The sequence below is a fragment of the Suricata suricatta genome, chromosome X (genome assembly GCF_006229205.1).
Source record: "Suricata suricatta isolate VVHF042 chromosome X, meerkat_22Aug2017_6uvM2_HiC, whole genome shotgun sequence".
NCBI classification, from domain to species: domain Eukaryota; kingdom Metazoa; phylum Chordata; class Mammalia; order Carnivora; family Herpestidae; genus Suricata; species Suricata suricatta.
The window spans coordinates 55,145,430-55,157,539 of record NC_043717.1 but is presented as its reverse complement, the minus strand read 5'-3'; the positions used below and the strand labels follow the sequence as shown (position 1 = coordinate 55,157,539).

Genomic DNA, 12,110 nt, shown 5'->3' with positions numbered 1-12,110 from the left:
AGTCTGATGCAGGCTCCATGCTCAGCATAGAATTTGACATGGGGCTTGATCTCAGTGAGATCATGATCTGAGCCGGAATCAAGAATTGGAGGCTTACCCAACTGAGCCACTCAGGCATCCCTATATTACTTTTTATTTCATTTTTATTCATTTTTTAATGATTTTTTAACTTTAATTCTAGTATATTTAACATAGAGTGTTATACTACTTTCAGGTGTACAATGTAGTGTTTTGCAATTATATGCATTATAATTGCATTATTCAGTGCTCATCATGATAAATGTAGCCTTTAATCTCCATCACCTATATCACCCACCAGTGAACTAACTACCCTCTGGTAACCATCAATTTGTTTTCTATAGTTAAGAGACTGTTTCTTGGTTGTCTCTCTTCATCTTATTTTTCTCCTGTGTTTGTTTTATTTATTAAATTCCACGTATGAGGGAAATCATATGGTATTTGTCTTTCTCATACTGACTTATTTCACCTAGCATTATATACTCTAGCTCCATCCCTTCTGTTGCAAATGGCAATATTTCATTTTTCTTTCCCTCTGGCTGAATCCTATTCGATTGTGTGTGTGTGTGTGTGTGTGTGTGTGTGTGTGTATATATATATATATATATATACACACACACACACCACGTCTTCTTTATCCATTCATCTGTCATGAACACTATGGCTGCTTCCAGTGGCTATTGTAAATAATGCCGCAGTAAACATTATAGATTCATGTATCCATTTCAATTAGTGTTTTTGTATTTTGGGCGTAAATACCCAGTAGTGCGATTACTGCATCATACATAGAGTAGTTCTGTTTTTAAATTTTTTTAGGAAATTCCAAATATTTTCTGCAATGGCTGCACTGGTTTACATTCCCACCAACAGTCTAAGAGTTCTTTTTTCTCCACACCTTCACCAGTACTTGTTGTTTCTTGTACTTTTGGTTTTTAGCCATTCTGACAGGTGTGTTTTGATTTTCATTTTCCTGATGATAAGTGATGATGAATATCATTCCATGTGTCTTTTGACCATCTGTATGACTTCACTAGAGAAATGTCTATTTATGACTTCTGTCCATTTTTAATTGGATTATTTGTTTTAAGGGTGTTGAGTTGTGTAAGTTCTTTATGTATTTTGGATGCTAACCCATTATTGGATATGTCGTTTGCAAATATCTTCTCCCATTCCATAGATTGCCTTTTAGTTTTGTTGGTTGTTTCTTTTGCTATGCAGAAACTTTTTATTTTGATGGAGTCCCAATAGTTTATTTTTGCTTTTATTTCCTCTGTATTAGAAGACATATCTAGAAAGATGTTGCTATGGCTGATGTCAAGGAAATTGCTGCCTGTGCTTTTAGGTCTCACATTTATGTCTTAAATAATTTTTTTTGTTTGTTTATGGTGTAAGAAAGTGGTCCAGTTTCATTCCTGCTGCATGTAGCTAACCAGATTTCCCAACACCATTTGTTGAAGAGACGGTCTTTTTCCCATTAGATATTCTTCCCTGCTTGTCAAAGATAAATTGACCATAAAGTTGTGTGTTTACTCCTGTGTTTTGAATTATGTTCCATTGATGTATGTGTCTATTTTTGTGCCTGTACCATAGTGTTCTAATTACTATTGTTTTGTGGTATAATCTCAAGTTTGGAATTGTGATACCTCCAGTTTTGTTTTTCAAAATTGCTTTCATTATTTTTGTGCCCATACCATACTGTTTTAATCACTGCAGCTTTGTACTATAACTTGAAGACCAGAATTCTGAAGCCTCCAGCTTTGTTTTCCTTTTCAAGTTTGCTTTAGCTATTTGTGGTCTTTTGTGATTCCATACAGATGGTAGGGTTATTTGTTCTAGCTCTGTGAAAAAGTACTGGTGGTTTTTTGATATGGATTGCATTAAATATGTAGATTGCTTTTGGTAGTATAGACATTTAAATAATATTTGTTCTTCCAATTCATCAACATAGAATATCTTTCCATATTCTTATGTCCTCTTCAATTTCTTTTATCTGTGTTTTATAGTTTTCTGGGTACAGGTCTTTTATCTCTTTGGTTGGGTTTATTCCTAAGTACCTTCTTATTTTGGATGCAACTGTAATTGGGATTGATTTCTTAATTTCTATTTCTGCTGCTTGCTTATTGCTGTATAGAAATGCAACAGATTTCTCAATGTTGATTTTATATTCTGCAATTACTGAACTTGTATATCAGGTCGAGTGGTTTTTGATGCAGTCTTTTGGGTTTTCTATATAGAGCATAATGTCATTTACAAATAGTTAAAGTTTTACTTACTAATTTGGTTGCATTTTATTTCATTTTGTTTTCTAATTGTTGTGGCTAAGCCTTCCAGTACTATGTTAAATAACAGTGGTGAGAGTGGACATCCCTGCCTTGTACCTGACTTTAGAGAAAGCTCTCTTAGTTTTTCCTCATTGAAGATGGTACTAGTTGTAACTTTTTCTTATATGGCCTTTATGATGTTGATGGATATATTTTCTAAATCCACATTTTCAAAGTTTTAACATGAATGGATGTTGTATCTTGTCAACTGCATTACCTTAATAGCAAAATCATTTAGGGACTCCACTAAAAAAGAGTACTAGAGGCCAACATTCCTGTTGAACATGGATGCATAACTATTCAGTAACATACTAGCAAACCGAGTCCAACAATATATTTTTAAAAATCAGTATCTTAGGGAGGTTGCAAGATGGCAGAGAAGTAGGGAGTTCCATACCTCCCGCCTGCATCTCTCAAAGAAGGGATGAAGCCAAAGGACTCTGAACCACAAGAATCTGGGAGGAAAAGAGACGGAGTCCACTAAGAAGACAGCCTACTCGGGCTTCTGGAGAAAGATGCCATCTCTAACTGCGGAGCTTTCTTTGGGCTGGGTGCCCTGGTCTGAGAAATTCTCTTTGGGATAGACGGTACGCAAGGGACGCAGTTGGGATCAGGAGAAACAGCTCTCCTGCTTGGTCCCCTGCTGGGGAGTGCCCTAGGTCCCAGAAGCTATCCTAGAGGATAGACAATATGCAAAGGACACAGTAGGTATCAGGAGAAACCAATCCCCTGCTCAATCCCCTGCTGGGATCTCTGCCAGAAGTGCCCCAGCTTGCTGGATTACATTTCCGGCAGTATCATTAATGCATAGGGCGTAAGAGGTCGAAACGTGGCTGGGTGTGGGACATAAAACAGGGCCCACCTTGCCTGAGCCTGCGGCACACTGAAATTGGACCCAAAGGAGTCCCCATACCCATCAAGACAGGGTCTCAGGGAGTAGCCCATAGGACCCACAGTGGAGGCGAGACCCGCCTCCACCAAACCACACCCATCTGCACTGGGTAGCAGCTTTTTTACCAGAGCCCCAGATAGATGCTGCAGAAACAGACAGCCCCTCCCCGACTCCCTGAAGACCAGTACTGATGCATTGCTATGATTAATTCTAGGTCGATTCTTGTTATTCAGATATATTCTCCCTTATCTCATTCTTCTCTCTCCACTCCTCTGGACCAGGTATTCTGGTTATAGGTTTGCTTAAACAGGCATATTTTTTTTCTTAAAATTTTTTTAAACATTTATTTATTATTGAGAGACAAAGAGACAGAGCATGAGCATGGGAGGGGGGAGAACAGAATGTGAAGCAGGCTCCAGGCTCTGAGCTGTCAGCACAGAATTGGATGCGGGGTTCAAATGCACAAACCATGAGATCATGACCTGAGCTGAAGTTGGCCGCCCAACTGACTGAGCCACCCAGGCGCCCCCAGGGCGGGAATTCTTGACCTATCCCCTTCCCCTCCTCTCTTAGGCAGTAACACAACTTTGAGACCCCAGGAGTTTTGGATTGACTGTCTCCACCAAAGGTAAATGCACATTAGCTATGTTTGATGTTTTATCTTAACACCCTTCTTTATTTTTCCAGCTTCTGGTATTAAGTCCCTGCTAAACATCAAGCTCTTTGTAAAGACATGTGATCAGCAACCTGCAGTCCCTGTTAACCTGTTGGGACCAACTGGACCAACACTTGACTGGTGGAAAGATAAATCGAGTCTGAGATATAAGACAGATACCATATGTTTGCACTCATAGGTCTAACAGGAGAACAGGAGAAACCTAATGGAGGACCAGGGGGAGGGGAAGAGGGAAAGAGAGTTGGGGAGAGAGAGGGATGCAAAACTTGAGAGACTATTGAATACTGAAAACGAACTGAGGGTTGAAGGGGGAGGGGGAAAAGAGGTGGTGGTGATGGGGGAGGGCACTTGTGGGGAAGAGCACTGGGTGTTGTATGGAAACTAATCTGACAATAAACTACTTTAAAAAAAAGACTAAAAGGAACATCACAGCAAGAAAAAGAATGATTTGCCTGCTAGGAACCTCTAGAAATTAGTCTCAAAATGGTATTTGCTGCAGGAATTTTTTTATTATTATTATTCAGAAACAAAGTGTTGAAACTGTAGGGAAATCGCGAACTGATCTGTTTCACCTATGTATCAATGTATTCAAAATGCTGAGGAATTTTTTTTCTCTCAGAGTCAGTTTTGTTTTGGCAGGTGACTCTGTGGCAAACAAAAAGAGGAAGTGGTTTCGGGGAGATCCCTGAATTGTCCCCAAGTGAGGCATCATGCAAGGGGTTTGGGCTCCTCTGGCTCTTCCAAGCAGGGAAGTGAAGGGGTGCATCCTTCAGAGGCGGCCTCTGGGGCAGAGTAGTGGCAGGGCAAGGGGACCTGTCCGCCTTCATCAGGGCTGGGTTCTGGATATAGGAGAAGGGATCATCTGTAGGTTCATGTCTTGGGAACCTACCTGAACTGGAAAGCTGAGAAGGACAGCCTGAGGCTGCCATGTACAAGCCTTGATCCTCCATTGGAGCCCTGGCATGTGAGAATTAGGCAGGGTAAGGAAGGAAGACTCAAAAAGCACAGCTAGCTGGAAGCAACGGAACAACATTAAACAGGCATATTTAATCCATTCTCTTGATATATGTTCTACACCTTCTTCATTACCTTCCTTTCTCTCTCTGAAATAATCAGACTATATAGTTTCTCAGGTGACATTATCATCATTTGTTTTTTTCTCCTCACAACCTACTGAATTCTCCTTTTTCTCTATCAGAATTAAGATTTTTAGTCTCTCTGACTGGTCAATGTTCGATTTTTCTTTCTCCCCACACTTGTCATTTCTCTGTCTGTGCTCTTCCATCAGCACTGCCTCCACTGGGATCTTTCTTTGTAGCAGGAATTTCTCGTACTGTACTTTTAGACTGTCCTTTGTCATTTGTTGTTTTTGTTTTGTGCGGTTTTTGTCTTTTTGGTTAGCTTAGTGTTTTTTATTCGTTTGTGCGTTTCCATGCTTTTGTTCCCTGTTTGTCTGTCTGTTTTCCTTTCCAGAGCTACCTCAAGAAACAAACCAAATTTCACATGGTGGAAAGTCCCAAATATCACTATGAGTAGGGAAATAAAATAACCAAAGTCACAAAAACAGAGACCAAGGGACACCATTAAAACAACACTTCCTGAATGGACAGGCCCTGGACAGTCTATTAGCCTCCTTGAATATAGCAGTACTCCCAGGTGCAGAATGCACAACAAGATTTAAAAATTGACAAGAGACAGAAAGCTAGTCAAAATGATGGCACAGAAGAACTCTCCTCTAAAGAAATTCCAGGAAGAAGTGACAGCTAAAGAATTGGATGAAACAGAAAGAAGCAATATAACTGAACAAGAATTTAGAACAATAGTCATAAAATTAATCTCTGGGCTTGAAAAAGGCTAGAAGACGGCAGAGACACAATTGCTACAAAGATTATGGGTCTTAAAAATATTTATGGTGAATTAAAAAATACTATGAATGAGGTGCATAATAAAATTCAGGCGGCCAATGCACGGACTGAAGAGGCAGAAGGGAGAACAGGTGAATTAGAAAACACAATTATAGAAACAAGGGAAGCTGAGAAAGAGAGAGAAATTGATATAGGAGCAATAAAGGAGAATTTGAGAACTGAGTTATGCAATCAAATGGAACAATATCCTTATCATAGGAATTCCAGAAGTAGAAGAGAGAGAGAGAAAAGAGCTGAAAGGGGTCCTCGAACAAACTATGGCCACGAACGTCCCCAATCTGGGGAAGGAAACATACATTGAAATCCAAGAGGTACAGAAACTCCCCTCAGGCATAAGTTGAACTGATCTTTGGAGTGACATGTCATAGTGAAACTGGCAAAATATAAGGATAAAGAGAATTATGAAAGCAGCTAGGGACAAAAGGGCCCTAACATACAAAAGAAGACACATCAGAGTAGTTGCAGTTCTATTTACTGAAAATTGACAAGCCAGAAAGGAATGGCAGGAAATCTTCAATATGATAAACAGGAAAAATATTGAGCCAAGAATTCCCTATCCAGCAAGCCTGTCATTCAAAATAGAAGGAGAGGAAGATTTTCCCAAACAAACAAAAATGGAAGGAATTCATCACCACTAAACCAGCCCTACAAGAAATTCTTAAGGGGACTCTAAGAGGGAAATGTTGCAAGGAACACAAAGAACTAGAGACACCACTATAAGCATGAATCCAACAGAGAAAACAATGACTCTAAGCCCATATTTTTCAATAATAACACTGAATGTAAATGGACTAAATGCTTCAATCAAAAGTCATAGGTTATCAGAATGGATACAAAGACAAAATTCATCTATGTGCTGTCTACAAGAGACTCACTTTAGATCTGAGGACACCTTCAGATTGAAAGTGAGGGGATGGAGAAATATCTATCATGCTAGTGGAAGTCAAAGGAAAGCTGGAGTAGCCATACTTATATCGGACAAACTGGACTTTAAAGTAAAGGCAGTAACAACAGATGAAGAAAGGCATTATATAATAATTACAGGGCCTATCCATCAGGAAGAGCTAACAATTATAAATGTTTATGCACCGAATTCGGGAGCACACAAATGCATAAAACAATCACAAACAGAAACAATCTTATTGATAATAATGTGCTAATGGCAGGAGACTTTAATAATCCACTTACAGCAATGGATAGGTCAACTAGACAGAAAATCAATAAAGAAACAATGGAACAGAACGACACATTGGAACAGATGGATTTGACAGATATATTTAGAACTCTACTTTGAGAGGCTGTGGAATTCACTTTCTTCTCAAGTGCACATGGCACATTCTCCAAGATAGATTACATACTGGGTCATAAAGCATCCCTCAACAAATATAAAAGAATTAAGATCATACCACGCACACTTTCAGATCACAATGCTATGAAACTGGGAATCAACCACAGGAAAAAGTCTGGAAAACCTCCAAAAACATGGAGGTTAAAGACACCCTACTAAACAGTAAATGAGCCAATCAGACAATTGGAGAAGCAATTTAAAAATATATGGAAACAAATGAAAATGAAAATACGACAATCCAACTCTTTGGGATGCAGCAAAGGAAGTCCTAAGAGGAAAGTACATTGCAGTCCAGGCCTATTTCAAGAAACTAGAAAAGGTGATAATACAAAATCTAACAGCGCACCCAAAGGAACTAGAAGGAGAGCAGCAAGAGCACCCCAAGCCCAGCGGAAGAAGCGAAATAATAAATATAAGGGCAGAAATAAACAATATAGGATCTACAAAAAAAAAAAAAAAACCCAGCTGAGCATATAAATGAAACCAAGAGTTGGTTTTTTGAAAAAATAAACAAAATTCATAAACCTAAAACCAGGCTTCTCAAAAAAAAAAAAAGGAGAGGGCACCCAAAATTTTAAAAATCACAAATGAAAATGCATTTATTACAGCCAATCCTTCAGAAATAGAAGCAATTATCAGGAAATACTATGAAAAATTATATGCCAACAAACTGGACAATCTAGAAGAAATGGAAAAATTTCTAAACACACATGCACTACCAAAATTCAAACAGGAAGAGATATAAAATCTTAACAGACCCATAACCAGTAAAGAAATTGAATCAATTATCAAAAATCTCCCAACACATAAGAGTCCTGGGCCAGATGGCTTCGCTGGGGAATTCTACCAGACATTTAAATCATAATTAATACCCATTCTTCTCAAGCTATTCCACAAAATACAAATGGAAAGAAAATTTCCAGACTCATTCTATGAAGCCAGCATTGCTTTGATTCCCAAACCAGACAGAGACCCAGCAAAAAAAGAGAGCTACACTCAAATATCCTTGATTAATATGGATGCAAAAATCCTCAACAATTTACTAGGAAATCAAATTCAACATTATATAAAAAGAATTATCTGCCATGATCAAGTCGGATTCATTCCTGGGTAACAGGGCCAGTTTAATATTTGTAAATCCATCAATGTGACACATCACATTAACAGAAGAAAAGATAAAAAACCATATGATCCTGCCGATAGATGCAGAAAAAGCATTTGACAAAATACAACATCCTTTTTTAATAAAAACTCTCGAGAAAGTCGGGATAGAAGGAACTTACTTAAACATCATAAAAGCCATTTATGAAAAGCCCACAGCTAATATCATCCTCAATAGAGAAACACTGAGAGCTTTCCCCCTGAGATCAGGAACACGGCAAGGATATTCACTCTCACCACTGTTGTTTAACATAGTGCTGGATGTCCTAGCATCATCAATCAGACAACAAAAGCAAATAAAAGGCTTCAGATTTGGCAAAAGTGATGTCAAACTTTAATGGCATGATACTGTACATGGAGAACCTGATCGTCTCCACTCCACCAGGAGCCTCCTAAATCTGATCCATGAATTCAGAAAAGGCGAAGGGTACAAAATCAATGTACAGAAATCAGTTGCATTTTTATACACCAATAATGAAGCAACATAAAGAGAAATCAAGAAACTTATCCCATTCAAAATCACACCAAAAACTATAAAATCCTAGGAATAAACCCAACCAAAGATATAAAATATGTTTGATGAAAACTATAGACAAGTTATGAAGGAAATTGAAGAAGACACAGAAAAATGGAAAAGCATTTCATGCTCATGGATCGGAAGAATAAGCATTGTTAAAATATCATTATTACCCAAAGCAATCTACAGATCCAATGCGATCCCAATCAAAATTGCACCAGCATTCTTCTCAAAGATAGAATAAACTATCCTATAATTTGTATGGAATCACAAAAGAACCCGAATAACCAAAGTAATATTGAAGAAGAATCCCAAAATGGGAGGCATCAAAATCCCAGACTTTATCCTCCAGTATAAATGGTCATCATCAAGACAGTATGGTATTGGCACAAAAACAGACACATAGACCAATGGAGTAGAATAGAGAACGCAGAATTGAACCCACAAATGTATGGCCAATTAATCTTTGACAAAACAGGAAAGAGCATCCAATGGAAAAAAGGCGGTCTCTTTATCAGATGGTGCTGGGAGAACTAGACAGCAACATGAAAAGAATGAAACTAGATGACTTTCTTACAGAACACACAAAAATAAACTCAAAATGGCTGAAAGACCTGAATGTGAAACAGGAAACCATCAAAATCCCAGAGGAGAAAGCAGAAAACAACATCCTTGACCTCAGCTGCAGCAATTTGTTACTGGACACATCCCCAAAGGCAAGGGAATCAAGGGCAAAAACGAACTATTGGGATCTCATCAATATTAAAAAAAAACTCCACACTTTAAAGGAAATAATCAATAAAACTAATAGGCAGCTGATGGAATGGGAAAAGATAGTTGCAAATGGATTATCAGATAAAGGGCTAGTATTTAAAATCTGTTAGGAACTCACCAAACTCTACACCCGAGAAACAAATAATCCAGTTAAGAAATGGGCAGAAGACATGTACAGACCCTTCTCCAAAGGGGACATCCAGATGGCCAACAGACACATGAAACGATGCTCAGCGTCACTCATCATCAGGGAAATACAAATCAAAACCACACTGAGATACCACCTCATGCCAGTCAGAGTGACTAAAATGAACAAATCAAGAGACTATAGATGCTGGCGAGGGTGTGGAGAGACGGGCACCCTCCTACACTGTTGGTGGGAATGTAAACTGGTGCAGCCGCTCTGGAAAACCAGGTTCCTCAAAAAACTATCAGTAGAACTCCCCTATGACCCAGCAATAGCACTGCTAGGAATTTACTGAAGGGATACAGGAGTGCTGATGCATAAGGGCACATGTACGCCAATGTTCATAGCAGCACTTTCAACAATAGCCAAATCATGATAGAGCCTAAATGTCCATTCATTAAGTGAATGGGGACCATGGGGTGGGGAAGGGGGGAAAAAGAGTTAGGGATAGGGAGGGAGGCAAATCATGAGAGACTCTTGAATGCTGAAAACAAACTGAAGGCTGATGAAGGAGGGGGAAGGGGGAAGAGGGATCATGGTTATGGAGGAGGGCACTTGTGGGGAAGAGCACTGAGTGTTATATGGAAACCAACTTGACAATAAACTATAAATAAAATAAAAAGATGTGGTTTATCTATACAATGGAATACTGAATGACAATTGGAAGGAAATCTGGCCATTTGTAGCAACATGGATGAAACTGGAGAGTGTTATGCTAAGTGAAATAAGTCCAGCAGAGGACAGATACCATGTATTTTCACTTATAAGTGGAACAGGAGAAACTTAATAGAGGACCATGGGGGAGGGGGAGGGGAAAAATAATTGGAGAGAGGGAGGAAGGCAAACTATGAGAGTCTTGAATACTGAAAACAAAGTGAGTGTTGATGTGGGTGTGGGAGAGTGGAAAGGGACTGATGGGCATGGAGGAGGGCACTTGTTGGGATGAGGACTGGGTGTTATATGGAAGCCAACTTGACAATTAACTTTAAAAGAAAAAAAATAAAAACACATACAGGGGTGCCTGGGTGACTCAGTCAGTTAAGTTTCTGACTCTTGGTTTCAGCTCAGGTCACGATCTCATGGTTGATGAGTTCAAGCACCACATTGGGCTTCATGCTGACAATGTGGAGCCTGCTTGGGATCCTCTCTCTCCTGCTGTCTGCAAGTACCCTGCTTGCGTTCTCTCTCTCTCTCTCTCTCTCTCTCTCTCTCTCTCTCTCTCTCTCTCTGTGTGTGTATTTCTCTCTCTCTCTCTCCAAATAAATAAATAAACTTTTAAAAATACACATACAGACTGAAGTGAAGGAATAGAAAAACATTTACCATTCGATTTGAAGAGAAAAACAACCAGGATAGCAATACTTACATCATGTGAAATAGACTTTAAAACAAAGACTATACAAAAAACAAAGAAAAGAATTATGTAAGGATAAAGGGGACAATCCCATAAGAAGATATAACAATTATAAATATTTACACACCCAACATTGAAGCACCTAATACATAAAGCAAACGACCTACATAAGGAGAGAAATTGGTGGTAATATAATAGTGGGATACTTTAACACCTTACTTACATCAATGGATTGTTCAGGCAGAAAATCAATACAGAATCAGTTTTCTTGAATAACACCTTAGACCAGATGGGTATAACAGATATATATATATATATATATATCCAGAACATTCCATCCAAAAACAAGTACACATGGAACATTTTCCAGAATAGGTCACTTGTTAGGGGAAAAAACAGGTCTCAATAACTTTAAGAAGACTGAAATCACATCATGCATCTTTTCCAACCACCATAGTATATAACTAGAAATCAATCACAAGAAAAAAAACTGGAATAAAAACCCCACAAATACATGAAGGGTAAACAACATGGTACTAAGCAACCATTGGATTTATGAAGAAATCAAAGAAAAAGACACAAATATATGGAAACAGAAAAAAATGAAAGCACATGGTCTAAAATCTTTGGAACACAATGAAAGCAGTTATAAAGAGTAAAATATATAAGTAATACAGGCCTATCTCATCAAACAAGAAAAAGCTGAAATAAACAACCTAACCGTATACCTAAAGGAAGTAGAAAAAGGAGAACGGGCAAAGCCTAAAGCTAGTAAAATGAAGGAAATAAAGATTAGGGAAGAAATAAATGAAATAGAGACAAAAAATACAATAGAAAAGATCAACAAAGTCAAGAGCTGGTTCTTTGAAAAGATAAACCAAATTAGTAAACTCTTAGCCAGACTCACTAAGTAACAACTGACACCCGTTGTTGCAAA

The 12,110-nt window shown here is 38.4% G+C and overlaps 1 protein-coding gene across 1 annotated transcript in view; it reads left to right on the top strand.

Moving 5' to 3' along the window:
* The window catches only part of ZDHHC15 (zinc finger DHHC-type containing 15), a 182,161-nt gene that overhangs the window by 28,601 nt on the left and 141,450 nt on the right, over nt 1-12,110 (top strand). The window lies entirely within an intron of this gene.